This window comes from Callospermophilus lateralis, chromosome 13, assembly GCF_048772815.1.
Source record: "Callospermophilus lateralis isolate mCalLat2 chromosome 13, mCalLat2.hap1, whole genome shotgun sequence".
Classification (NCBI taxonomy): Eukaryota; Metazoa; Chordata; class Mammalia; order Rodentia; family Sciuridae; genus Callospermophilus; species Callospermophilus lateralis.
The window spans coordinates 17,216,687-17,244,265 of NC_135317.1; positions in this window are offsets into that span (position 1 = coordinate 17,216,687).

Genomic DNA, 27,579 nt, shown 5'->3' on the forward strand with positions numbered 1-27,579 from the left:
CTAGCCAGACTCCAGTGGTTCCCTTTCATCTGCCCCAATTTTCTGTGCCAGGAGCTACAACCCAGCCCATACTTGGTCTTCTAGACACAAAACCTCCCTAAAGTCAGCACAGCTCCATATACACACCCATAGCATGTTGGGTTACCACTTCTCAGTTTGCAATCCATAAAAAGGGGAAGGAAAAGTAGAGCCCTGGAGTAGGCGTGGTAGACTCTGAGGGAAGAAGAGACTCTTGGTTACTGGACCAATATTATTGCCACCAACAGAGGGTGGAGCAAAAGAACCAAGAAACTCCAAATTCTTTATTGCCACATAGTACATGATGGCTGCAATATCTTTATGTCAAAAGAAAAAGTCAATTTACTTCTGCACAGTGTAAAAAAAGTACCAAGTTGTTAAAAATAAATGTTTCAGGGCTTTTCTGAATAAAGAGAAATGAAGTGTGAAGATGAAAATCATAACTAAAAGGGATTAAACTAGGCTGCTAAAGAAGCTTCCTTTCATTCTTAGGGACTTCTTGGAGCACTGCTAAAGAATGCCAGGTTATAACCAGTTAAAAAAAGAGGGCCACAGCTGACCAGGGATGTTTCTCATGGCTTTGGAGATGTAGGTATAGGGTATGGAATGGAGGGTGAGGATGAGAACCTGGATCTTGCTTCTAAAGTAAAGAAAGTGCTGCTGTGGATCAAGGCAACAGACATTCCTGGCATTTACAATCTACAGTTCACTCCTAAATGTATTGAATATTATTGAACAAAGACCTTCTTTTAGCTGGGCGCCATGGTGCATGCCTGTAATCTCAGCAACTGGGGAGGCTGAGGCAGGAGAACTGGGAGTTCAAAGCCAGCCTCAGCAATTTAGCAAGGCTCTAAGCAATTCAGTGAGACCCTGTTTCTATTTCAAACATTAAAAGAAGGGCAGGGGATGTGGCCAGAGGTTGAGCGCCCTTGTGTTCAATCCCTTGTACCAAAAATAAAAATAAAAACCCTTCTTTTAGAGATGAGGTGCACAGTCACTTCAGACTTGAGTTGAATTCACCAACATGAGCTAGCATCATATGGAAGGAGACTAACAGACTTCTAATTAGGATATTTCATGGTAGTGGGATGTACTGTTTAATTAAAGTGAACATTTTTGTCCATATTGTGTTTCTGAGGCTAAGGGTAAACTTTTTTAAGAATGAACTTTTATTATGTCTTAAGTTTGGCCTTTAGAAAAAGTTAATAAAGAATCAAGAATCCTGGGGCTGGGGATGTGGCTCAAGTGGTAGCACGCTCACCTGGCATGCGTGCGGCCTGGGTTCGATCCTCAGCACCACATACAAAGATGTTGTGTCCGCCAAAAACTAAAAAATAAATATTAAGAAAATTAAAAAAAAAAAAAAGAATCAAGAATCCTGGCAACTTCTCTTGCTCTATGCCATCCGTTAGCTTTGTGACCCAGCACTAGTCATAACATTCTTTAATGTCAATAAGTAATGAATTCTCCACCAGCTTAAAAAAAAAAAAAAACTTGTATAATCATTAGAAGCCTGGGGAAATTTATACTCATCAACTGATGTAAAATTCTCCTAGGAATAGTGGCCTCAATGCATCGACTCAGTGTGTATTATAAAGTTTTACTCCCAGCCATTTGTTCTGATAGAGCCCAAAACCCAGGCCATGATCATGTGAAGGAGAGGTCTGACTTTTCTGAGCCAGCAAAAGCAAGAATTGCAAACAAACATTTCTTTGCCATTTATTTTCATAACATTCCTGAATTGAGTGAACAAAAGATAAAAATCTGATTTTTGACCTGAAGTCATCAAAAGGAATTGCTTTTAGGGCAACTGTTGGGATAATTTACTGTCAATTCTGCATCCTGTCTCAGGGTAGGTATACTTCCTGCACCTTGTGAAGAAAGACAGCCAATGCTGGTGAGATTTGTATCTTTGAAGTCTTCTTTTTCATGTGCTCAAAAATCAAGCAAAAAAGAAAAGGTAGGATCAAGCCATGCAGTTTTGATTATTGAAACATTTTCCCTTAGCAATTGTGAAAAAGTGCATTGATCACCATACAGTGTGATTTGCTCACTGTGCTTGCCTCTAATCCCACAATGCAGTTCAGGCAAATCAGAGGTTGCTGATTGGGTTAGCACAGCATCTGTGCTTTGCCCCTCCACCTGACATAGCGTGCTGACCAGTTGTCAGGGAACCTTGTTTAATGAACAAATTGACAGAATTATAAGTAAGTGATTTAGACCATCAGGAGTGAAAGTGTCCTTGGATCTCATTTATATTTCCTCCTTCACAGCCCATTAACCACTCATGACATTCTCAGGCATCTTGCTTTACTATGCAGAAATATCCAAGCTCAAGGTATAAATTCAGTTATGCTTCTTTCCACCATGTAACATCATCAACCATCAACCGAAAGCAAAGTTTCCAAATAAATTCACAGTTAAATTAACTGTCAGAGTGAAAACAATGATGACATTAACAACAACAAACCCCACAAGCCAAACACAAAGAGGGTCTCACTAGACCCCGTGGTTTCAATGAGGAGTAGTGGATAATTATGATATTAAGTTCTCAGCATTTTTTTTTTTTTTACTATTAACATTTAATCAGAGGAACTTGGAATACCTGAGTAGTCTACATGATAGTATTATACACGGGCAGTCTAGGCCCATTGGAATTATAATAAATAATGCAAATTTACTTTGTTTTCTCAGGTGAATTTTGCTTCTAGCCTTTTACTTTGGAATTATAATGGAGTGTATTTTAAAAAACACACACATGTGGTATACAAGATATTTCAGCTTATACATGCATCTACACACACTCATTGTGGAAGAGGATATCTTTGTCTACACACAAGTACCCACTGCAGAGGGAGATATTTTAGTCCCGGTAGAGAAACCACTTATTCTGCAAAAGCTTCTTTGACTCCTTGATTGAGTAGGGACTCCTCTGCCTTCTGGCTCTACATTGGGTTGGTTCGATCAGGATTATAGGCCTACCACAAGGCCACAGGCTTTCCACAGACAGTAATGAACATATTTACCCACATTTGACCACGAATCTTTTGGATGACTTTTGGATGCCCAAAGCCTGATGACATTCACAGCATATCAGATGTGTTCAGTAAATACTGATTCGATGAATGGGTGTTGTTATGGATGGGAAAGGGCCATAAAGTTTGACCATAAATTTCCACATGGACTTAAAGCCATTCAGTTTTGATTATTGAAACATTTTCCCTTAGCAATTGTGAAAAAACCATTGATCACCATATAGTGTTCATCAACACCACAGCAAAACACCTTCCTCCAAAGTTTAACATAATTTCAAGACAAATATTAGAAAAATTGTCAATTTTTTACTTCATTTTAAATAAATTGTACTTTTATAATTGGATCAACCTTAAAATTCATTATTTTGAATCATAGTTTAGTTGACCTGTCACTAAATTAGGAGGAGGAAAAGTGTAACTAAAAACTTAAAAGGTATATCATGAGAATTTTGAAGTCTGAGCATTAGTGTGACAGAAATATTTTCAAGAGAAGAATGGGAGATGTTTAATATTGTGAATGTGACAATAAATAATAAGTATTCTAATTTAATTTCTTAATTAAATGAATTTCTTAAAAATTAATTAATTACATTAATCATGTAATCTGATATATAATTTTAACACTAATCATTCATAAAGAGATTCTATTTTATTAACAATTCTTGTTAATTAATAAGTACAAGTCCTTTCATTCCTATAGAGTATAGAAAGGGAATCTGGCCATCATGTGAATGAGAAGGTTATTTTAATTTAAATGTCTATGATTTCTTTAAGTTAAATATAAATCTGATAGTTTGGAATTATTCTAGACCATTTTAAAGTCTCTGGAAAAATATGTGAAAGGTGTGTAACTTTTCCTGTGTGGTTAAATAGCTGTCTGTTTGTGACAGTAATGAACTTTCTACCTTAAAATAACTTCAAAGAATTAGAGGTCTAGTTTCAAACTTCTTTCTCCAAAATACAAACAATATTGTTACAAATGCCTGGGGAGTCTTGTTTTTTGGAATAAAACTTTAGAGCAGGTGATGTGGAATGAGTGGATGCCTCTGTCCCTGTCCTTACCTCAGAGCTCAAGGAAGCTGGTCCTCTTCATGAGTCTGTTCCCCACAGCCCCTCCTCCATCCTCTGAGCAGGTGGGCTCCACACAGGAACCACTCTGCCCTCAGGCAAGGAGCGGCTTGGCCTCCTGAAGCACACAGTATTGTCCTCCTGGCTCCCCCAACCTTTATATTTATTTATTTGCCTTTGACACATTAAGCGTCCTGCACTGAAAGTTATTTATCCCTTTTGCATTTGTTCATATACTATTTATGATAGCTGCTCCACTTTTTATTTTATTTTTACCTTTTTCTTTTCCCTTAGAATAATCTTTTTATATGCAGCTTGCAGTATTCTTTTCCAAAACTACTCTTCAGAGTTGTGGCAATAAAATTACCTTTTCAGGTATTCAGTACTTTTGATATGATCTGTTCGTCACATGCCCCTAAAATACATTTTTTTATTTTATTGATCTCAGAATATAGTTTTCATTCCCCTGCCCAATGTTTATGTACAAGGCAGTGGATTTAAAAGTAGAAGGAGCTTAAAATATTTGCTAAAAGTTCTTTTAATGAAAGGTAGTGTGTTTGGAGTTACATAAAAAAATAAAGATAATTCATTTGAAACATCTGAAATTATCTGCGTATGTCTTAGCTCATTTTCTGATGCTATAACAAAATACCTGAAGCTGGTTAACTTATAAAGTATTTTGTTCACCTGAAGACTTTGGTGGATAGAGGGCACAAGCAGTGTGGCATTAGCATCCTGGAACACCCTACAGAAAGGGCCACAAGCAGAAGGGGCATGTGGCGCGCAAGAAGGCCAGAGAGTGCCATTAACCCAGGCATGGGGTGAAGCTGTGGCCTAATTATCTTCTACTACCCCTCATCTCTTACAGGTTCCATACCTCAACACCAGCACATTAGGGAGTGAGCTTACAGCACATGAACCTCTGGAGCAAGAACGTGCCCCAGCGGCAACAGGGTTCACATGGGACAGTGAACTAATGAAAACCTCGGCTGACATGAAAATGAGATTCTATCCCAGTAAATCTCTACTAAGGTTGCTACTTTCCTCTAAAAAAGAAATTTTTTAAAAAATCATAGAAGGCAATTAGAGAATGTGCATATAAAAATGCAGAACTCAGGAGAACTTCTTTATAGCAACTTGTTAGCCAAGTGGAGGTTTCTAAAATTTTGGATAAAATTCCAATAAAATAAAAAATCATTTCAAACTCATGAGAACTGGAATGGGTAGAATTTAACCTGCAGAAGTAAAAGCGTGTGCTCACACACACCAATATGGAAACCTCCGGCACTAAATCCAACTGCAGCTTGAATTTCTAGATGTAAATCAAAGAGAGCTAAACACTTCATTTCCCATAACCTCTCTGCTGTCACTGACAGTGAAGCATGTGTTCATTAGATGTTTCCATTGCCCACTAGATTAGCTCTTTTTTCACTTAAAACTATTGTTTGTCCAGAGTGTATTCACTTATTATTCATAAATCTAAGGTTTTAATGAAACTGAAAAAAAAAAAAGACCTGGATACAAAAATGGCAGACTAAGGTGATAAATCAGACAAACTCTCCCTCTATAAACACAATGAAATGTTGAATTAAAAGCTTAAACTTTAAAATATTATTTGGCAAATCCCAAAGAAGGATGAGAACTCCCTGAGGCTTCCTCTGGGAACAGGGCACCCAATCTTGGTGGTCGGGAAGCGAAGCCAGTGGTCTCATACTGCTGTGGGCACTGGGTTTAAGCTTTGGGAATTGTGGTTCAAATGCCCAGACAGGTCATGAGACTTTCGAGTTAATCCCATTCTCAAAACAACTTTCAAGTGTGCTTTGAGCCAGGATTACCAAACTACCTGACAAGAGTTGGGTGGAGAGGAAAACCAAGCACTGTGCCCATGACTAAGAAGCAGGAGCCAGGTTCAGGCTGAAGGATCAGCCCACATTGTGACTGAGCAAGCACTTTAAGTTTCCTGTCTTAGTACAGGATACTAATATTAAAAAAAAATGAAGAAAAAAAAGAGAGAGAAAAAAAAGAAGAAGACTTCCCTGCATTGAGAAGGACATAGTCAAGAACTATGATTGGATTATGAATTGGGAAGAAAATAAATTTTTGGAGCAATCACAGACTAGAGATTTTATGTTATCAAATTATTGTAAGTTCTGTCACACATGACAGTGGCCTTGTCATTGTAGGGTCACAGCTCTGTAGATAGCCCACGTGAACTGAATCTTTGGAGGGTGATACCCCTAAGGCAAAGACAATTTGATTTTAACAACAGTTAAACTTACAAGAATAAAGCAAAAGGGGAAGGATGTGTTTATTCAATATTTGCCTCTGAAAAAATTTAGTGTTCACGATTAACAAAACAAATTCTCAGCACAAATTAAGCATGGAATAAGAAAAAACAATGTCTTTCCAGTCAACAAGATTAACACTTAATGGTGCAGTGTTATGAGTACATTAAAATCAAGAATACACCAAAGACAAAAGCTAACTCATTAATGGGAGGAAGGAGAAGGGCTGTGAGATAGGACACAGGCTTTTGAAATGTACCCTTTCCGTATATCCCATGGCATCTTAAAAATTAAAATATCCCACGCTTGGCACAATCTGCAACCAAGTGGACTTTCAGAAGTGGGGTGGGGAGGGGGGGGTCCGCCCTGGAAACCACACATGCCATGCAAGCTTGGGTAATTCATCTAACCACTGAGGGCTTCAGCATCTCCACAATACATAAAAAAGAGCATTGTACCCACATAGAGGGAGGGTGCAGCTTACCCTAGCAGGTGCACCGTTAAGACACAGAATTCACACACATTCTTCACCTCCCAGTCTCTGTCCATGGAGAGTGCACAGTGTACAGGCACCCAACTGATATTTGTTAAATAAATTAATTCTAATATTACTCACCAAACAAGGGACTGTAAGGATACCAATAAAGAAGATGATGTGTGGAAAGCATTCGGCACAAGGCCTTGTACGTTTCCATATCCAAAAACAAATCATTGTCCAATCACAGTCAGTTTTATCACTGTTATTATGATCAAAAGTAAAGCATTCCATTCATAGCTTCCCATTTGAGGAGATGGCAATCACTATGCCAAAATTTGACAAGACCTAGAATGAGGAAACTTCCAGTGGACTCAAGAAATGTCTGTGTCTGAGGTGGAACATCTGAGCAAATTTTCTAAGACTGGATTGTCCCCAATGTACTAACAATACTAGGGACAGTTACAGAGAGGCATCTGGGAGTCTTTGCTGAGTTCTGCAATTAAATAACATTACTAACCAGAATGTATTTTTATGTAAGAGCTTTGAACTCATTTGCTTGTGTACATTTTGCCACATGCTGACAATTTTATTCCAGCTCCCGGTCTGTGTATAAATTAAAGGACTCTGATAGTGTTCTGAGGATATAAATTTTTATAACTTTGTTATTTGCTTGGAAGCCAATAGTCATCCAAAGGTAAGCATAAACCTCAGGCTCTGATAACCACTCTAGTCTACAGGTGAGACTTAGTTTTCAATGTGGCCTTTGTACATTGCCATCCTCCAGAACAATGCCTCCCCATTCCCTGACTGTTCTCTGTGCAGTTGGCTTGCTTCCCCGTCAGTATTTATGATCTTATAAGACGGAGCGGCCCTAAATGCAGATGTTTCTTCTAAATTAAATTCTGAGAATGACAGCCTAGCAAACTTAGTTACATGATGAAATATTGATATTGGCATTTGATTTACTGTTTGTTAGGGACAGATGCAATATGACCTTTAAATGTTATATTTTTTCTTTAATTGAAAAAATTCCACACTCTAGGTAAATGCCATGTTTTAACATATACATTTAACAATTATATTTGAGTGTTTATTGAAAACAAGCATAAATCATTGGAATCTTTTATAATGCATATATATTTCCTGGTAAGAGCAATTCAAAGAGTTGATATTTCAATTTTGGTCAAAGTACAGATCTAGTATGAATGATGGGTAGAAATCTTATTCTCCATCTGTGGAACAGAAAATAAAATCAGGGACATCCCACCTATACTGTAACTTGACTAGCTTTTTAAAATCAGTGCCAACAAAAAGAATGATGATAATGAGGATGCTAAAGCAGAACAACAACTTTTAGCTTATTTGAGTGCTGGTTAGTTACTGTTTGTAAATTTTTGTTCCATAAATTATCTTATTTCATCCATGTGATACTTAATATAAAACTGATATATTGGGCTGGGGATGTGGCTCAAGCGGTAGTGTGCTCGCCTGGCATGCGCGGGGCACTGGGTTCGATCCTCAGCACCACATAAAAATAAAATAAAGATGTCGTGTCCACCAAAAACTAAAAAAATAAATATTAGAAAATTCTTTCTCTCTCTCTCTCTCTCAAAAACAAACAAACAAACAAAACAAAACAAAACAAAAAAAGTGATATTATCCTCATTTTGCAGACAGCAGAAACAGGCATAGGACCAGTTGTTGGCTCCTCTGTTCTACAAAGATCTTCTGCCATAATACCCTGTACTATATCTAATCCCAATGTTTTTAGAACTTTCTATAAGCAAGGTCTTGCTCTGGGTGCCTCAAGCAATAGAAATGATAACAAGCAAATTCCTACTCCCCATAGGTTTAAAACACAGCTAAAAAAGGCATCAAACCTCACAGCCTTGATCAGAATCCTTGCTCAGAAATCCTCAGATCCTGGGGGCCTGCTACAAGCCCTGGCTCAGTTACTCCAAGTCACCCTGGACAGCTCAGGCCTCTAGGCCTTGGTAATCCCGACAGAAGGGAAGACACTGGAGCTTCGACCTAATCCCCGCTCTTCCCCTTTGTTCTGGTGTTGTTTGAATTAGCCTCTCAACTCTGACTCGACACAGCTGGGTTTTGCCAAGAGTCAGAGCCAGGTTTGCTTGCATGGGTCAAAGCTCTTTCCTTCTCTTTCTTGGCTGTCTTGCTTGCACAAACACAGAGGACATGTGCACTGTACTTTGATTTCCACCCAAATATTTTGCCTGGCTCTTCTATTCCCTTTAAGGGCAAAAGTTGTGTCCTGAGTAATTTTCTGATGATACTGCACTTCTTCAGGGTTGTCTTTCATTGGAATCTTCAGTGTTATAGGCTGCCCATCCTATCTCACCCCACTTAGAAACATTAGTAACTCCCATTACTAGGATCTCATCTGAGGACTCTGCGTACTCTGCCCACAGTATTCACCCCTCCAACGTCCCTTCCATTCTTCAGTCAAGTTCACTCTGTTGCTCATCATCACTTTTCTCTGGAGGGTCATTATACTATTCCTCGCCTTGACTTCCCCCATGGTGTCCAGAATTCTTAATATTACTTCACCCTGACTCTTGTCCAAATGTCCAAATATAATCAACCTCCCAATAACTAGATCAAATGGAACAGTTGCCAAAAATTTGAGCAAAGTGTTAAGGATCTTCAGAGATCAGAGCATTTTTCATGGTAAAAAATGATGAAAGGTACTAATGGACCATGAAATGGTACAGATTTTAGGTGATTGTGAGAAGCACCGATGGAAATAGAGAAAACAGACTTTGCAGACTGCATGGGGAGCCAAAGGTCCAAGAGTGTACCACAGATAACTCTGTTTAGGTTGTCTGCAGGGTGCATGAGAAAGCGTAGCAGGAGACGAATCTGAAAAGACAGGGGGAAGCTAGTTGGCAAGATCATGAAGGCCAAAGGACAAATGGATTCACAATAGTCTAGATAACACAAATTAATGAAAAGTTTCTCTCTCTCTCTCTCTCTCTCTCTCTCTCTCTCTCTCTCTCTCTTTTTCTCTCTCTCCTCTCTTCTGTTGATGTAGGAAGAATAAGAAGAGATTTTAGAGGCTGGAAATTTTGGGGGGATGAAATGGTAAAAACACAAACAAGATTAAACAACAGAAGGAATTCAAGTGCACATAAAATGAGAAAAAAAAATACTTGGTCAAAACAAGATTACTGAAGTTGGTGTTTGAAAGAGGGTCTCATTGGGAGACAGAAGGATGAGGAAGCCCAAATTTCCTTCTCACACTTAGCTTCCCTTTGGGGACTGTGTAATCACCACTCTCACAACTAGAGTATCCACCTGAGACCGCTGCCCACCTGCAATCTGCTGGTGACTTCAGAGTGGACAACGGAGCCCCCTTCTAACCCGGAGCACAGCAGAGACAAAAATTAGAATCATCAAGAGAGAATTTACTGAAGACTAGAAGATAAAATCTAGGTAATTGGGGGTATCAAATATGACTTCCCCTCTTCAGCTTGTGACCCATTAGAGAAGGCCTAGCTGATAAGTCACTAGAACTCCAAGGTTCTTGGTATCCATCTGAAACACATGCCTCAACGTGGCACATTTCAAACAAGAGGTCAGCCTCTTAGAAATCTAACTATTTTCTTTCAGTTCTAACTTTCTGTTTGAGGACCTATTTCATCTCCTGGCCAATTTGCATGAGAAATGATCTCATTCTGATTACTCACTAGTCCACTGCATTATCTTTGATCTCTTTAGAATAATTACATCAAAGCACAATACTGATAAACACAATCTCAGCAGAGTGGTCGTAAATGTTTAACAATACACTCTCTAAAGAATAAAAACAAAACAAAAATTATCTGTTTTATATTGTTTGCCAATTACTGTGGTGTAAATATCCCCATTTTTGGTTGATTTGAAGCCACTGGTGTGAGTCACTGAATCAGGACTTGGAGAGAGACAGTGTGAGCTGGCCCAGCAATCTGCCATTCATGTACAACAATATTATTATTTATTAAATTCTTATTAAAAGTCAGCAAGATTATGAAGCAATTAGCATATATTCTCTCCTTTAATTTTCCAACAGCTCTCCAAACCAGGCATTATTTTTATCATCACTATGTATAGTATTAAAAAATTAAATCTCTAAAACTTACAAAAATGATGAACAGAAAAGTCAACATTGGAGACCCATCATGTCACTTGACTTTTGACATCTGTGTCTATCTCTTGATCATCAAAATTTAGCACTGGCCCCAATTTTCACCCAAGAATGTGCTCCAGTTCATATTCATGAGTACCAGGCTATACTTTTTTCTCACAGAAGAAATGTAATAAGCAATAAGATATGTGTAATTTTGTTGCAGGCACAAAACCCATATGAGTAGGCCACTGATTAGACCTGGTAATGGTGGGACGGGGCATTATTGTAAATTTTTGTTCCTGAATAACTGGAAGAATTGAACAATCTTTAAATGTTTTAGAATCTGAGGAACACCATGGTTTGGAGGAAATACATTTTGGGAATTTTTTTTAGGCAGAGAGATATTTATATAGAAAGTGTGTTTTGCAGAACCTGTTCAGGCAAGATAGACCAGTGTCTGCTGGGTCAGGTTGGGCAATGTGGGAGATGGGCAATTAATTTCTAAGAATTTAGCTTCCTCAAATGCAAAACGAAATTTAAGAACTCTGTTTCCATTTTTTCCTCAGAGGACAATGGGGGAGATTGATGCATTTTTATCATGGAGATGCTTCTGCTCATCTCTAGTAGAGAAGTTCATGCCACTGAAGTGACAGTCGGTCCTTCTCCATGGCAGAAATCAACCCTACAGCATTACTCTGCTCCTCAGATCAACTAATTTTCTCTGTTTCTACACATTCCTATTTTCTCTCTCACCATGATATTTGCAAAGGGTCTCTTAGAATGAAGAAACACTGTGTTTTTTAAGAGCTATAAAATTCATCTAAAATGTTGTTGCCTTGGAGTGAGACTTCACAATCACACAGTTAATAATTCTCAACACTAAGAGTGTGGTATTTCCTCTGCTATGAATTTATAGAGATTCTTTTCTTGTGGACTTAATATCCAAAGATCTGAAATTTTTAATTAATATTTACTGCCTTCTAGGAGGTTGAAACTTGACCTTAGCATTTAAATTATCTGATTTCTTTCATTACTTGTTTTTTATTACTGATTTTGACACATTTTCTTTTCTTTTTTGAATTTGTTCTAATTAGTCATACATGACAGTAGAATGCATTTCGATACAGTGTACACCAATGGAGCACAACTTCTCATTCCTCTGGCTGTACATGGTGTAGTCACACCAGTAGTGTAATCATACATGTATGTAGGATAATAAGGTCCATCTCATTCCACAATCTTTCCCACCGCCACACCCCCTCCCCTCCTCCACTCCCCTTGACCCAATCCAAAGTTCCTTCATTCTTCCCTACCCTCCCCCCATTATGGATCAGCATCTGCATATCAGAGAAAACATTTGACCTTTGATTTTGGGGGGATTGGCTTATTTCATTTAGCATGATATTCTCCAGCTTCATCCATTTACCTGCAAATACCATAATTTCATTCTTCTATAAGACTGAGTAGAATTCTATTGTGTATGTGTACCACATTTTCTTTATCCATTCATCTGTTGAAGGTCATCCAGGTTGGTTCCATAGTTTAGTTATTGTGAATTGATGTGGCTACATCACAGCAGTATGCTGATTTTAAGTCCTTCGGGTATAGACTGAGGAGTGGGATAGCTAGGTCAAATGGTGGTTTCATTCCAAGTTTTCTGAGGAATCTCCATACTGCTTTCCAGAGTTGTTGCACCAATTTGCAGTCTCACCAGCAATGAATGAGCATGCCTTTACTCCCACATCCTCACCAATACTTATTATTGCTTGTATTTTTGGTAATTGCCATTCTGACTGGAGTGAGATGAAATCTTAGAGTAGTTTTGATTTGCATTTCTCTAATTTCTAGAGATGTTGAACATTTTGTATCCCTCATTCATCAGGACAAGGGCTTTGTCTTGTCCTGTACCTTAGCTATAATGCAACACGGGATGAAATGAATGGAAGAATGAAGGAAAGAAAAGGCAGCTTAGCAGGTTTGAACCTATCAGAGGGTTCAAGTCTGACTGTGGTCTCATCCGCTTGCCAACATTTCTATGTATTCTACCTTTAAAAGGGGGAGGGGCGCCCTCCCCTAAACCTCTTTTGTTACTCCAGTTAGGAAGAGAGTATATTGCATAAAACTAACAGACCTTTTGCTCTGAAACTGCACATTTGATATCCAGGAGCATGACAGAAGCAGGGGAAGAAAGTTCCCAGCCACTGGATTCACTTTTACATCGATAACCACCTAGTTGTGGTCATGATGCCGCAGAAGAGAGAGCATTTGCACAAAGGGTTTCACTAGTGATGGTGGCTAGAACAGCGGTTGATTGGGAAGGAACAGGAGCTGGGGTGGGTCAAAGCCAAGCCTGCGTGGACCTGCAGGAAATGACTGTGCACATTTCTTCCCATCTGCGCGATTGCTGCTGTGCACAGGTAGTTTGAAATTGGCCTTGGTGAGAGTCTTTATTACACAATCGACCCAGACAGATTAGATAGCAAGACAGCTGCTACAAAATAGAGAATTTTTCCGAGAGTCTATTTTAAGCCTTTTGAGAGTGTGCCATTTGAGGAATCAGCTGTGTTCTCCTAAGCTATAGTCAGAGAAGTACACATAACACCAAATAAACAGGAGGCCAAAGAAGAGGACAGTGGGCACTGGGATGAAAGTAGAAAAACAAGACCTTGGAAGGGTAGAAGAAGTTCAAGCACAGAAAATACCAGATGAAGAACAGGGTAGGGAGAGGTGAGACAAAAGTGGCATTGGTAATTGAGGAAGAGAAGGAGGTGGGTCCTCTGAAGATTTTGGATTTCCAAGAAGCAGAAATGAGATTACATGTGCAAGAGATTTCCTAGGGAAAATCCCTATGATAACTAAAAGGGAAGGACCCGGAGCAGAAAGGAAGGCTTCAGACCCTGAAGCAGCTCTGATCCTTGTAAAAAGCGAAGGGCAAGGGAAGCAGATTAGATAGCAAGCAGTAAGTCTGCAGCTTAGCTTAGCTCTACTGAGGTTTCAACCAGACTGATGGGTGTGCTCAGCCCTCCATGACAGGAATCCTGTGTACCCAGGATAGGCAGACACTAGCATCCTGGCTGTGCTCTGCCATTGGCTGGGAAAGCATGGGACAGCAGGGCCTTGACATGAATACAGTGGACACTACCTCCCCAGCATGTCTCCCCATGTGTATCCCAGGGAAGCTCAGCAGCACCTGTACATGCACATGATGCAAAGACAATTCTCTGCTAGAGGTGGAGTTTTGGTAGAGTACTCATAGTTTTCCTTAGAAAGCCCATCCTCCTGTCTGACTCTACACCTGTGTGGCTGGGCCTTCTCTCCTGTGAATCTGCTTGCAAAAATATTACTGTTCTTTTATGGTGGATGAAGACTCGACCGAGACCCATTATATTCCCCCAGACACTGCTACTGTTTTATGTGAGGTCTGAGGCCCTGTTTAGTACTGAACACAGAAAAAACAGACCCAGCATCTGGCCTTCTTTGTTCGTGCTTTATCCTGACTTGAAATTGGAGTCACATATGATTTCTTAAAAATCACCTGTCCCAGGCTTATTGTTTGAGGTCTCCTCAGACCCCAGATATTTTTCTGCCTGTTCATATCGTGTCTGAAATGATTCCTGTGTTCCAGCCAAGCATTTGATGAGGCTTGCCCAGCAGCAGTGTGGACACGTTTCCTTCTCAGCAGGACTCTGTGTATCCTAAGGGTGAAAACAGCATCTTTTTCTAACTCCAAGATGTGCCAAAGCACATCATGTGGGTGAACAGACAGCGGAGCATCTATAACTGTTACCATAGAGATGAGATGTCCCCCAAAAGCTCATGTATGAGACAATGCAAAAAGTTAGAGGTGAAATGATCGGGTTATGAGAGCCTTAACTTAATCAGTGAATTAATCCACTTGAATGGATTAACTAGGTGATGCCTATAGGCACAGAGAGTGTAGCTGGAGTCACTGGAATTATGTTTGGGAGGTTTATATTTTGTCCCTGGTTACCATGTCCCGAGCAGTTTCCCTCTACCATGCCCTTCTATCACGATGCTTTGCCTCACCTTGGGCTCAGAGCCAAGGAGTTAACTGTCTATGAACTGAGACCTCCAACTCTGTGAGCAACCCCAAAACTTCCTCTCTCAGCAACTAAATAACAGCTAACTCAAACAGTGACCCTGATGTTAGCCAATGCCCTTTCTTCCAGGCTCCACGTGTGGTGTCTTACAGACTCTTTGTTTTACCTAACATCTTTCTTATCTTCCTTGGACTAACACTGGGTTTGATGTGGTAAGACCATCCCAGTAGGTACCTGACCTTTGCTGACAGTCCCAGAGAAGCACAGGCAGAACAGAAGCACGTGGACATCACTTAATGTTTTAATATTTATATTTTAATTTTAGTACCTTCAGCTAATATTTGCCATGAGGAATTTGAAAACTGAAGTACTCAACTGACTGAACATTAAAATATTATCACTATTGTTTTTCTGACGGCGAATGGGTCCTTTTCCAATGTTTCTATATGTGTAAAGAAAAGCATTTATTTTGTGTATATAAATAGCGATAATTTTCAAAATGAGCCCTCAAAAGCAGTGTTAGGGGTGACGTCTTCCTACAGCTTGGGAACAAGACACCTTCTCTTCTCTTGTAGCCAGGAGAACTTGAACAAAAATCAGCAATGAAAGAGAATAAATTGGCTCCTAATATATCACTAAATACAGCAAGTGCTATATTGTTTCCTGCTAGAAATTATGTCATTCAAATGAAAAAACAGAATTTTTCCCTTTCTTAGCTTTTTATCCTGTGCATTTAGAATAAGAAAAAGGCTACTCTCATCCTGTAGATCTCTCTAAAAGAAATTTTGACAGTTACACAAAAATGTGCAAATTTTTTTTCTTGATCTTCCTTGATATTGTAATAATTTGAATTATATTATAGAAGAAATCTTGCTACCGCCAAGATACCTACAGAAGTACACTCTTAATACAGTTGGAATATAAGCATATTTGGGGTCATAATTAAAAGTGAAATTGATCCTGTTTTATGCTCAAGGAATGTGTGGAATAAATTTGATTAGGGATCAAGACTTTTTTATTTTCTAATAGATAAGCACACAAACAAAATTCTTTACAGGCCACTGCAAATTTTAGACAGTCTCTCATAGAACCATGGCAATGTTGCTTTCCCTGCTAGTCCAGCAAATTATTCATAATTGCTAGTAAATTTCTTTCTGTGTTCAAATAAAACTATTCCATAGTAAATTAAGGATTTTTTCAAGGAAATAAATATATTTTAAAATTTTTTAAGGTTTGTTATTGTACTTGTTAGTTCTCTAAAATCCTATGTACTTATTTTAAGTATTCTCAAAGGAAATAGATATGATAGTTATCTTAGGAGGCTCTAAACGTATCCCATTTCCAACCCCACCCATTCTAATTTGTTTATTACAGCATGAATTTCAACCTGAGACCCAAGGGCTAGAATTTAGGAGACCCCTGAGCTTGAATGTGTTATTTTCACTCACCTGCAACCCAAACTCATCATTTCTTCTAATTGTGAATCAGTCAACAAGCCTCAGTCAAAACAGTAATGTATATGACTCTGTCACCAATAGAAGATATTCTCATATGACATTGTAGGTGTGGAAGAGATCCTAAAATGTGTATGCTCCTCACTTTAAATGTATTTAGAACAGACCTACAGCTAGGACTTTGAGGTGCAAGGTAGTTTATTAGTGGAATGGTAAACACAATTGTTAGCATCCCAACTCTGATTATACATGTGTATGTGTATGCATACATAGATGGATAGGTGTATGATAGAGAAGATCAATTTTGATATTGATACATAACTGACAGTTTCTTTACTACCCATATATTTTTATTTCACACATTTTCTCAGGGCACCATTAAAGGTCAGAAACCTATATTAATGTTTTGTTTGGATAAAAAAGGAAAACGTGTGCTTTCTTGGAGCCTATCTAAAATAACATAAATATTATCAAAAGACCTTCAGAGACTCACAAATTCTTTTCAGGATAAAATCTAAACTCTTTTTCAGGTTTCAAAATCTTTCCCAAGAGGATCCTGGACAATGTGTTTCCTTAGACCGTCTAGATGAAGATCTGCTCTGACCAAGGCAGTCCTAGCTCACACATCCTCCTTCCTCCCCCCAGGCTTTCCTTTGGCCCTGTGTGCCCTGGAGAAGGACTCCAGCCCTTCTCCACCAGTCAGAATGCTACTCGAGATTCCTGTTTCCTGACTGCTCTCTTTCCTCACAACTCCAGCCTGTGGAGGGCTCTCTATACTTGGAACTCAAAGTGGCCCCAAGTTGGAAGCTGAAAATAGAAGTCTGAGTTTAAATTTAAACTGACCCACTAACTCAGCATGTAAGGAAATACAAGTACCTTGTCCATCATGACACAGAATTGCCACTGGAAGTTTTTTTATATTGTGTTTTATGGAGGTCAAATGTTAATCTTGTGTGAGGGGCTGATGGACTTAACCAGATAGACTCTTTCCAGGGTGAGATAGTTAGCTGCTTATCACTGTAACACAATACCTGAGATAGTCACATTATAACAGAAAAGATTTATTTGGGTTTACAGTTTTAAAGATTTCGGTATATAATTAGCTGGTACTATTAGTCTGGGCCAGTGGTGAAGCAGCATATCAGGGCAGAAGCACATGGAATAGCATAATCACCTCTTGGATAGGAAGCATAAGGGAGAAGAAAACAGGGACTCAGGTCCCTCAAAGCTCTCAAGGGCACACTCCAATAACTGAAGACCTCTCCTAGGCTCTGCCTCTCAAAGGGTCCAATACTCTTTGATAGCACCACTCTAGGGACCAACCCTTTCATGTGTGGCCTTTGGATGACATTTAGGGTCTAAACCACAGCAAAGAGTTTGTTGTTAAAATAAAGGCTGTTTTCAAAGGACCCTCATACACCATGCTGACTCACTGTCCAAACTACTCCTCATCTATAAAACTATTTGGCATTAATATTACATTAACTTGGTCATGTTTTGTTATTTCTATATTTCAACTTTCTACAATTTTCACCTAACTACACTATATGCAAAGTAAATAGGGAACAGGTAATATTTACTTTAGAGTGGTCATAATACCTAGCACAGATAGATTTTAGTAACAACTTCTTTTCAGGATGAATGAATGAGTAAATGAATTGATGCCTAAACAATCAATGCTTTTGCTGGCGGAACTGCAAATTGGTGGAAACACTCTGGAAAGCAATATGGAGATTCTTTAGAAAACTTAGAATGGAACAACCATTTGACAGAGCTATCCCACTCCTCTATCTATACCCAAAGAACTTAAAATCAACATACTACAGTGATACAGCCACATCAATGTTTACAACAGCTCAATGCACAATAGCTAAACTGTAGAACCAACTTAAACGCCCTTCAATAAATGAATGGATAAAGAAATTGTGGTATATATACACAATGGAATATGACTCAGCATTAAGAGAGAATAAAATTATGGTATCTTCATGCAAATGGATGGAGTTGGAGAATACCATGCTAAGCTGAATAAGCCAATTCCCAAAAAAAACAAAGGCCCAATATTTTCTGATGTGTGTATGCTGATCCATAATGGTGAGGGGGCAGGAGAAGAAGGGAGGAACTTTGGATTAGCAGAGGGTGCAAGGAGAGGGGAGGGGCACAGGACAGGAAAGATGGTGGAATGAGACAGACATCATTACCCTAGGTACATGTATGATTGTACAAATAGTGCATCTCTACATCATGTACAACCAGAGAAATGAAGAAGAGTTGTGTTCCATTTATGTACAATGAATTGAAATGCATTCTGCTGTCATGTATAACTAATTGGAATAAATAAAAACAAAAGAATCAAATAGTTTTGAAGTCATCATTATTATCTATTCAGATTGATATTGATCCTCTCCATGACAGCCATAAAAATATAGAAGGTGATATCACTCTTTACTCTTTGGACTAAGAAATGAAAAAAAAAATGTGAGTTATTTTATAAAACTTAATAAAAAGATTAAATAATTGGTTTTCTAAATAATATGTAATACAGTTCAAGTACCCACTGACAAAAGTCACTAAGTTATAAATCACTTAGTTTGTTCCAGATCACTGGGACTCGGGTAGATCAGAAACATGGGGAAAGTTTTTGATGATTATCAGGGAGGGCCTGTCCTAGGCCCTTGTAGGCCTCCAAAGATGATTTTTAAATGCCAAGTTGCATAAAATTATATGAATCAGACTTAAAGTCAAAGTAACTTGCTGTTAGGAAATTTTGAATAGAATAATAAACATTACCTCTCAGTTTGTGTGCAATGGTCTTTCAAGGTTGTATAGAATTGTATCATAACTTCTGTATGAACAGGATTTCCTTTATTACTACAGTCATCAACAAAACTGCCCATATAATTATTCTCAAATCATATTTTAAAGTGATCATTAAAGAACATCAGCTTAAAACTCATTTCATAATTCAAACAACAAAATATATATTTAGAAGGAGCATGAGCCAGATTGAGAAGACTAATTCACCTGAAAGTGTGAAAAGCTTATCCAAAGCATTTGGCAGAGAAGCATACATTTTGTTTCCAGGAGTCAGGAATGTTGAATCAGGAAATCAGGACTAGGTAATAGTCTGGGATACAGTCCAGGTGTATCTGACTCATTATGAGAAAAGGACAAGTTATTCAAAAATTATTTTCACCTCTTTTCACCTCTATATTGGAGATACTTTTTGCTTGAAATTCTCATGTGTACTGATAGCAAATAAAAAAAATTTGAAAATAAAGTGCTATAGATATTTTAATAATTTTCAGGATTAAATTTGCAAGGCCTATAAAAGTATAAAAATATGTTTCTAAATATAAATTAAAATGCTTGGCATGGTGGTGCATGCCTGTAATCCAAACAGTTCCATAGGCTGAGTCAGGAAGATCTCTAGTTCAAAGCCAGCCTCAGCAATAGCAAGGCACTAAGCAACTCAGTGAGACCCTCTCTCTGAATAAAATACAAAATATGGCTGGGGATGCAGTTCAGTAGTTGAATACCCTTGAGTTCAATCCCCCATACCCAATAAAATATAAATAAATATATATATATATATGCAATTTATCCCTTAAACTTATAAAGATGTTTAAAGAAAATTAAATTTTCAAAATATAAAGCTTGCATTTATATTGTCCTTTCATTATGAAGTTTATTTGAGATGATTAGATTATATTTACACTTTGTACAAGCTTCTTTATAATTTTAATGTTAAAACTTAGCAAATGTTTATTGAATAATAATTTCTGAAATATTTTATCCCAATTACTTGGGAAATATATATGACATGGTTTCTATTTGCAGTTAGCTTATAATAAATACTGTAGACTAACATTGGTTTTTAAATTAATATGTGGATCTCAGTTTACTAGTTGAAGCAAAGCAAGTCCAAAGCTGAGGCCACAGATTTAATGCAAAATGCACAAGTCTTAACTTTATGGGGAACAAAATGGCTTAACTTGACCTTATTTATTAAATATCTCTTTCTTCTTCAGCACTGTATTATGTTCCAGTTCAACCAACAACTATAAAACATGACTCCTGCCTGGTAGGCCTGGAGAGATAATAAAGGACACATGCAGATAATAAAAAAAATATGGAGAAGATAAAATATTGCCAAACTTTTTAAAAAATAAGAAGTAAGGCACAAAAGGGGCACAAAACAGAAAGTGATGGGTTCCTTGGAAACTGCTCTGAATCCTCCCTGTGAACCAGGAGTGTTCTTCTGAAGCACACTCGATCTCCTGGGTTTTCCAGAGGTAAACTTTATTCAGTGATTGTAACGAGCCTCCTGGATTAGGTGATCTTCAGCTTCAGCATTGTTTAGATTCCTTTGAGATCAATTAAACTTTCTTTGTAAAAAAAAAATATATAGTTCTGTTTCTATAATAAAACTTCTTTCAAAATGTACCATGGGTAACTAATTAGAACAAATAAAAATGTTTTTAAAAAGTATTTTTATTAAAAAAAATACTAAAAAAACACCATATTTTTGCATTTGGGGCAAATAGGAGACAACATTAAAAAAAAAAAAAAACCAACTTTCAACTTTCCTTAAAAAGAATGCACCATGGGAAAAATGAACATACTAAATTCTAAATATACTAAATGCTATATAGTACCCTACCTGATATTAAGAGAAATACTTACTAAAACATTTATTTATGACTATAGAGATACAGTGCCAGCACAAAATACAAAATGAGCAAACCAGGGGCTGGGATGTGGCTCAAGCGGTAGTGCGCTCGCCTGGCATGCGCAGAGCGCTGGGTTCGAACCTCAGTACCACATAAAAATAAAATAAAGATGTTGTGTCCACCAAAAACTAAAAAATAAATATTAAAAAAATCCTCTCTCTCTCTCTCTCTCTCTCTCTCTCTCTCTGTCTCTCTCTCCTTAAAAAAAAAAAAAAAGTGAGCAAACCAACAAAAACCGACCCTTCCTGGCTACAGCCTATGATATGAGGCCACACAGATTTTTAAATGACATAAATACAAAACCACATGACATTTGGATAATGCATCTTACAATTTTAAAATATTTAAAATTACTAGAAGAAAACATATATGTAAGTCTCTGTGGTCACGCATTAGGCAGTATTTTCTTAGATATGACTCCATAAGCACAAGACACAAAAGAAAAATAGGTACATTGAACTTTATAAAAACTAAAATTTTGTCTTTCAAAGGATGCCTACAATACTGTGAAAATTCAACCCACAGGATGGGAGAAAATTTTTGCAAATCACATATCTGATAAGGGTCTAGTATTCTGAATACACGAGGAACTATTATGACTCAGCACTGTGAACATAAATAACCCCACATTAAAATTGTCAGAGGATCTGAAGAGACCATTGTCCAAAGACACAGATGGACAATAACACAGAAAAGGCCATGCAACATTGTTGGCAACTGGGGCTGTCAGTCCACACACTTCATACCCACTCTGTTGGCTATACTGAAACAACAGTAAAATGTGTGTGGAAAATGGGTGTGGAAAATCAGCCCCTCGTGCACGGCTGCTGGCCTGTGATGTGGTGCAGCAGTTTGAATAGCAGTCTGGTGCTCCTCAAAGAATTAAAGTTTCCATATGGGCAGTAATTTCATTCTTAGATATGTGTCCCACAGAAGCTCAGTGTTCATCAACTGATAAACCGATAAATAAGATGGAGCATATCCATGCAGAGGAATATTACTCAGGCATAAAAAGGAAGAAAGTAATTGACACCTGCCACAACATAAAAGAACCTTAAACACATTATGCTGGGTGAAAAAGATGAGATTTAAATGTTCTCATATCGTGCAATTCCTTGTAGCCAATGCACAGAAGCAGAAGTGAGTTAGTTGTGAGTAGAAGGAGTGGCTGCTCATGGGAATGGGTTTCTCTATGGAATGACAAAAATGTTTTAAAGTCACATGATCATTATGGTTGATAACCTTTTTGATTATATTAAAAGCACTCAGGTGTATAGGTTTTTTTTTTTTTTCCAGTGCTGGGGATGGAGCCCAGGGCTGTCATGCTTGGCCAGCACTCTACCACCAACAACATCTCAGCTCCAGTTGTACATCTGTGAAGGATAAATTTTATGGCATATGACATTCATTTCAATTAATAAAAGCAAAGTATAAAAATGAAATAAGATATAACATAAACACAATACCAGAGGAACACTGGAGTGACTCTGCTAATATCAGATCCAGTTGACTCTAAGACAACTAGTGGGGCTGGGGATGGAGCCCACTGGTGGAGTGCTTCCCCAGCACCCTCCTCAAATAAGCAAGCAAGCAAGACAGCAAGCATTACGAGAGAAAACAGGGGTCACTTCATCATGATGAAGTGGTCAATTCATCTGGATAATTCAACAATGATAAAAATACACACTACATACCCAAAAGCAGAATCTGAACTTAGGTGAAGGAAAACCTTACATAATTGAAAAGACAAATAGACCACTCAGCAGTAGTAATGGGACACTTAAACCCACCATGTTCCAATCACTGATGGAGCAAGGGGACAAATGCAAGATCAGTGAGGAAGTAGAATACTTGAACAGCATCATGTCCAAGCAGCCTAAATGGAAGCTACAGAACACGCCATCCAAAGTCAGAACACGTTCCTTTTGACTGAATTTGGAACATTCCCCAGGATATATTAGACAAGTTTCAGTGAATCTGAAAATACTGAAACAATATAAAGTATGTTCTATAATCACATGCAGTTGAATTCAAAATAAATAACTATTTGAGAAATCCCAAGATATTTGGAAATGAATCAACACAACTTCAAATCAAGAGAAAGATAATCCAGGTTTTATAGTTTTATCCAGGTGTTATAATTTTTCTCAAATGAAGGGATTTTGTAATATAAGCTAATTCTCTTGGCCCAAAGTCCAATTCTGCATTCCAAACTGTGCCATTTATTTCCAAAAACGCTTCCTGCCTTGAGTAGGGGTATTTGCTGTGATTCTCTCACAAGGCTTTCCTGCACAGTCTACACAGTTTCCAGAGTAGATAGCATCTCTCCTAAGACCTCAGTGACCTCCTCCATGCTGTGGCCTTTCAACACCTGACTTAACTCCAAACTTCTCTTGAACAGCAAACCTGCAGATCCCAGGGCCTACCAGGGGACTCCATGGCACCTTACCTGTACCTCATGCATTATATTTTTAATTTTATTCTTGTATTTTTAATGTATGATCATGTGAATCAACTCCATAGCAAATATATTTCTATATATCTATACCAATATCTATCATTTATCTACCTACCATATTGGTTCTGCTTAATGGAGAACCTTGACTATAATATAATCTGAAATGTGACAATTCTTTAAAACACAGCAAACATTTTAGAGGTGTGTTGACAAAATATTAATATATTTAAAATTTCAATGCATAGTAAATGGAGATGTGTTATATTATTTTCCGAGTTTTTTTTTTAATTGTTTGCTTTATATTTTGAAGATTCATGGCAGGTTCCATTCTGTAAGATAAGTCTTTGTTTTTAATCTCAATCACTGCTGACTTACTGTATCTTTCCCAGTGACACTCCATCAGGGACAGAACCCTTTCAGAAACCACTGGGATAGTCAGTACTTGTAAGCCCAGGAGGATCTCCAAGGTCAGACCGGTGTTCATGATCTCTGTATTTGTAGGGCTAAATTAATGTAGCAGCTCAGGGATAATCTGCCCAAGGGAACTCACTCAGAGCTGAGAACTGGAAGGCTTATCCCAGGTGTAGCCAAAGGAGCAGGTTGGGTCTCTCCCATCACAGAGATTTTGGGTCAGGATTTGGGGCTGTTTTTAACAATTTCATAATTTCCAGTGTTATTATGTATTATGTGCATTGTAGCAACCATGGAACAGTAAAGAAATAAAATGCATTTTATGTTTTAATTTCATGTACTTCCTGAACAGTTAAACTGGATAAAAACCTGTATAACCAGGGACCGAATCGAGTGGTTCTCTTGCTTGCTGCAGAACATTCCTGTCTGTGAGTTCCTCAAGCCTTCCCTCTAGAACACTCTAGAAGGTGGCTCTCACCCAGGCCAGGGCTTAGCTGACTGTGCTTTGCTTTGCTTTGCCCTCCAGTTGGGTTCCTATTGTCTTGGTCATTGCCTGTTCATATAGAAGTCTCTACAAGGATGATCTGGATGCAGGTGTGCTGCAGCTTCAAATTATAGGTTTTCTGCTTGACAGGCCTTTGCTCTGTTCTGCTCCTGCCTGCCTCTCCCCCTCCTCACCCACACCATCCACCTCCTGATTGATACTCCAGCAATGCAATCCACCTAGAACTCCCTGGCATGCTGCATCCCTGCACCTTGGCACAGGCTGTCTCCTGTGCTAGGAATACCATTCTTTCTTCCTTATCTCTGGCAAGTTTCAGAGCCAGCCTGGCAAGACCCTGTTGGGCCTCCACTCCTTTCTCCTCTCATAACATACCTGAATTTTGCATCTCACTTTCTCTTGACCTGAAATATGAAAGTTCAGGACCCCGTCATTTTTTTATTGTTGTTGCTTTTTATTAAATTATTTATTTATTCAAATTTGTGATACATGATGGCAGAATGTAATTCATTCCATATTACACATCTAGAGCACAATTTTTCAAGTCATGATTGTACACAAAGTATTTTCACACCATTAGTGTCTTCATACATGTTCTTAGGGGAATGATGTCTAACTCATTCCACCGTCATTCCTACTCCCATGGCCCCTCCCTTCCCCTCCTTCCTCTTTGCCCTATTTAGAGTTCCTCCATTCCTCCCATGCTTCCTCCCACATCACCATTATGAGTCAGCATCCTCATATCAAAGAAAACATTCAGCATTTGGTTTTGGGGGAATGGCTAACTTCACTTAGCATTATATTCTCCAGCTCCATCCATTTACCTGCAAATGCCATGTTTTTATTTTCTTTTGATGCTGAGTAATATTTCATTGTGTGTGTATGTATATGTATCTCACATTTTCTTTTTCCATTCATCCATTGAAGAGCATCTAGGTTGGTTACACAGTTTAGCCATTGTGAATTGTGCTGCTATAAACTTTGATGTGGCTGTGTCCCTGTAGTATGCTGTTTTTACTGACCTTCTACAATGTGTTTAGCATTTTCATTCCTTTGCTTGTTCATTTAAACTTCACTGAATGTTTACTGAGTGTTAAGCAACATACAAGGTATTACAGATAAAAATATTTCTAAGATATGATCTTCAGCTGTCAGAGAACACCAGATAGAGAGAATAAAATAGAGGCTAAGAGGAAGAAGGAGACTTGAGTGCTCCACTCATGATGTATATATCACAGGCAGGGCCATCTATGAAAGAGTTCAGTCTTAGCTTTGATGCTAGATTCTGAAGACATGGCCATGCTCTAAGCCTGACAGCTTAGAAACCAAAGTATCATGAACAATGACTATCTGCTCTCTTTCACTTTGTATATGTGAAACAAAGTGACCCAAATGACCAGATGTGACCAAAATGACCAGATTGACCACATCAATGTGGCTAGGGTTTGCAAAACAACAAAATCTAGCACTGGAACATGGAATCTTAATCTACAGAATAAGTGCCTCGAGGTAGGGGTTTGTCTTTCTATCTTGTTCAACGTTCAGTCCCTGGTTTCTAAAATTGCACCTGGTATACAAAGAAGTATTTGGTAACATTACTCATGGGAGTAATGCATGCATAAAGGATCAGAAAATGAAATGGAAATGAAAAGAAAAATATCCATCTAAATGATCTAAGACAGATACAATGTCCACCCTGCCACATCTTAAACTTCCTCATTATTCTTTCCTTCCATGATGCTCAAGAGTTAAAACGAAAAGCCTGAAGAATCCCACCACCTCCCTTCTCAGAAGTTTACTTTGAAGATCCATGACTCATGGGGAGAGTTACATTCACCTAGATGAGCTGACAGTGTTTTAGACCTATGGCAACCAAACCCCATTCTTGAGACCATCGTCTCACACTTTATCCCACTCCTTCAAAACATTTAGACTCCTCCTGTACCTTCATGTTTAGGAGATGATTTGGCTTCATGGAAGAGACATCAGAGAAGAACTTTTACCAATAAAATTACAACCTGTCCTTTCCTGTGTCTGTTTTCTCCATCATTATTAATTCAATGCAGGAAGTGCTCATCCTTCGGTCAATGCCCAGCCTTAGTGAATCTGTTAAGAAGGCACAGGGCCTTTCTCTGGGGCTGTGAACCATGTTCTGAGCTCTGCTGCTGCCTCCTTCATCCTTCTCTGCTGGGCTGTTCCCTTAGGCGTGTAGACAGGTAGCACATCTACCTGTTAGAGAAAGACACCCCCGCTGTTCTCAGTCTGACTACTTTGTTTTCTTCAGAGTGTTTATCAGAATTTGTAATTTTTACTTGTATGCATTTGGAACTTCTGGAAGGCTGACAGTGTGATCGTTCACAGTCTCAGAGGTGGCGCAGAAGCCCTGCTCAGGTCACTGGAGCAGCCAGTGAGAGATGCACAGGGCATGGGATGACAAGAAGGCAGTGGAGAGGCGTCAGGAGAGGGATGGGAAGGCATCTTGAAAATACAGCACATGGGGCTTGGTGGGTCCAGATGTGTGTCTCAAGGGACAGAAAGCAAAAGAGTGACTCCTGTGAGATAGGAAGATCGGGTGCAGAGCAGAGTTCTGACTAAGACACCATAAACTTGATACTCACATTAAGTAGAAAGGTTGTCCAGGCAACTGGATAATAATCTTCAGGTCAAGTCTAAGTCAGGGCTAAAGATATCAGCTTTAGAAGTTTCGGTTTACTGAAGCTATAAACAAGGCGGCTAATTTATATTGACTCTAACAGATGATGGTTAATTTATTAGTGTGCCTCCTGACCTGCAGAGCACAAAGACCAACTTCATTAATAACCTGAGATTTTTGTGAGAGTCGATATGTTTGTTTCGACCACAACATTTCAATCATGTCTTGCAAGTATATCAAATGCTGCAAGGTGACCAGTTTAAGCAGTGCAACAAAGGATTGTGTCAAACTTTCTGA